Source organism: Sitophilus oryzae, unplaced genomic scaffold (genome assembly GCF_002938485.1).
Source record: "Sitophilus oryzae breed Bouriz unplaced genomic scaffold, Soryzae_2.0 scaffold_1360_pilon_pilon, whole genome shotgun sequence".
Classification (NCBI taxonomy): Eukaryota; Metazoa; Arthropoda; class Insecta; order Coleoptera; family Curculionidae; genus Sitophilus; species Sitophilus oryzae.
In genome coordinates this window covers 90,881-94,423 of record NW_022146016.1, presented here as the reverse complement: position 1 = coordinate 94,423, position 3,543 = coordinate 90,881, and positions in this window count along the sequence as shown.

Here is a 3,543-nt window from a genome sequence, read left to right as displayed (position 1 = left end):
AAAGTTTCTATCTAGTATTATAACTATTTTCATAATTTCAGTAACTTAGAGACACATTTGCCTATAGCTGAAATTACTTTTTTTATGTAAGTTTCAATTCAAAAAGCTCTTTCTACAAAATTTAGAAATTTATCATTTTACGCATTTTTTTATTCTTAATGTTTAAAATGTAAAATTATTACACTCTAGAGCTAAAACCAATGTCTTTTGGCACTTGTTTGCTTTTGAGTAAAATGTTTTCAATTTATATATTTTTTAAATAAGCTCAATTTTTTTGTGTTGGCCTGTATCATAGTTATTTTCAAAATTTTAGGTGATATAGACACACTTTCTTAACTTAAATTAATAACTTTAATAAATTAAAAACAATGAGAATGGGAAATATAGCCTAAAATATCTTAGCTTAAGGCTGCTATTACACTATCAAATTTCTTTGTCAAAGATCTTTGATAAACGATACTTGATAAAACATTTGACAAAACAATATTTTATAAAATCACACATAATCACACTAGGCTAACACAAACATTATACAATTTCTTTGTCAAAGATCTTTTATCAAAGAAACATCATATAACACTGTCAAGTTCTTCATAAAATATCTTTTAAATAAAATCTTTGATAAAGAAATTTGATAGTGCAATAGTAGCCTAATACATAAATACATCTAAACTTCATCATGTAAACATGTTTTGGAAAGATATTAACCCTTAAAACTTTTTTAGGCTTAACACCACTATTAGTTTAACTATAACAGTCAAGGATCAAAAAATAGACCGTAATTACTTACTAGTGAAAATTTGTTCCATTATTTTTATATTTTTAAATGGAAACGATGACACACTGCACATGTAATTATTTTTGAAGCTCCCCCCCCCCTTTCTAGGATTAACAATAATCTTACTCTAATTCAAACTTAAAACTAATTATAAAATAACCAAGAAATATAGACGGTTTATTTTTACTACCAAGAAATAACACAAAATAATCGAAAGATAAAGGAAAAAAGATAAAAAAATCCACAAAAATTTAAATCAAATTCAAATGTATCAGGTAAAACGCCAAACAAAACTAGCCAAATAAAACTGGTAAAAAATGGCGACGTCTTCATCCTGTTATGCAGAAGTTATATTTCTCTGACTCTTTCCTTAGTCTTTTTATTTATCTAATACTAAAGAATAACAATAACAAATTATCCTGTATGCGTAATAATAATTTTAACCCTAAATACTAAAACCAAACTCTATAGATATTTAAAAATCTATCATCGTGCCGGGTTACATCAATCATAAAATGCTTTAAAAAATATTATTACATTTTTTTCCAACCCGAATGCAACTGACAAACGAGCGTTTCGGTCGATATGACAAATAAAAAACTAGTCACGTAATGCGATTCAATATTTTCGAAAATTTCTGGCTTTTATTTGGATAAAACCCATGTAGGGTGCGCGACCTTCAATAAATGACCTACTTATTCCATTATAAATTGAAGGAAAAAGGTCTATAAGAAATGGAGGGGCATTTTACATACGTATTTGGTTTAAAAATGTTTTTTTCGATATTAAACATTTTTTGTCACTCTTTATTCTTTAAATTGGGACTACATTGAGTAGAGAAAAGCAACACAATATTAAGTAATTATTAAATAATTATTAAGTTTGCTCACAATTTTTTGCTGCAATAATAAATTTACTAAATATATATTTTTTTGAAATGTCACAAAAATATTAATTTTTGCAACGTGATTGACAATATAAAAAGTCATTTTAATGCCTAGGCATAAAAGTAAAGCATTCATACGTCTAAGCAAAAAAGTACAAAAATATATTATTAAACTGACATGAAGTGTCAAATTCAAGGAGCGTAACCATATATTCTCGATATACAGGGTGGTCGGAACTGTATTCCGGAAACTTCGGCATCATATTCTGCAGATAAAAATAAGTAAAAAAGGTCGTAATTACAAGTATGTCTTAAAATGCTTAGTTTTATGGATACAGGGTGTAGAAGTTTTATTTTTGTTTCGATTTTTTCAAAATAATTTCTGAAGTAATATCAATATTTGGATAAAAATTGGTGTTTGGCGGTTTTTTGATATGAGAAATATAATTTTGATGTCAATATCACTCCTATTTGTAGGCGGCGCCACCAACCTGTGTTTTAATTGATTTGAAGACTAATAATAACTTTTCGTCCGTAGCTGTATAAAACTACTGTGTGAAAAAATGTATGCTTCCGTGATGTCATTATTGACAACATCTTGAGTAGACAGTTATTTGACTGAAATGATAAATTTGGGAACTTTTTATTTTTTTAAATTAATCATAAATTTTTCTGCGAAAAAATGATGATAGAACAGTTTCTGTTGAACTTTTGGCACAAAAACATTTCAAATTTATTATTTCAGTCTGATAACTATTTAGTAAACATGTTTAATTAATGTTAATGATGACAGGCAGAGAATAGATACATTATGACAGGTATTGATAATTTCAATTCCAAATATATAGAGAACCACAACTTGTAGCGATTTTTACCAGAGACCTTTTTACGTGTGTTAAGTTAGCACAACCACTTTAGGAAAAATGTATGAAACTATGTGGAATAATTGCCGTAAATTAGCCGTAAATTTGTCGTGAAAACAAAAATTTTTCGCTCTTCGCTAAGTATGTTAAATCAATGGTTGTGCTAACTTAATATTAAGTTAGCACAACCACCATTGGAAATCAGTGAAAGAACATAGTTAAGAATTTTACAGCATTTACAGGAATTTGCCGTTTTTTTGCCGTTCTTAGATAGAATTAAAAAAAATACTCCGATCATTCTCTATCCCCCTGCATCAAAAAATATAATAGTGTCAAGGTCATATTATATTCAGTTACCACAACCATTCCAGTAAACGTTGAGTAAAATATCTGAAATTAGGTGGAACAATTGCCGTAAATTAGCCGTAAATACACAATTCAAACAGAAAATTTGCCGCAATTTTATTTGTTTATATAATCTACAGGGTGATTCACGCCTCCGAAAAAGCTCTAAAAAACTATATTAGGCTTTTGGTTTGTGAATTTCATTTCAGTTTTTTTACATATCAGCATACAGGGTGATTCAAACATATTTTCAAACCAAAGTTGTATATTTTTTAATGGAATACTAATTTTTTTTTAACTCAGTGTATTTACTATTAAATTTCCATTCCAAAAATACCATAATGTCAAATACTATACTGAGTGGTTTCTGAAATATAAGCGTCAAGGTCATATATTTAGTTAGCACAACCATTTCATAAACGTTAAGTAAAATGTCTAAAATTAGGTGAAACAATTGCCGTAAATTAGCCGTAAATACACAATGAAACCGAAAAATTTGCAGCTTTATTATTTGTTTATCAAATCGACAATTTTTAAATTAACGTAACCGATAACGTTAAATTAACGTGATTTTTCTTAATAGTCACTAAATGAGATCAATAAGAACTTTTTTGTATAATAGGAATATGCCGTAAACAAGGCGGGGAATCGAAAAATTTGCCGCTCTTTTA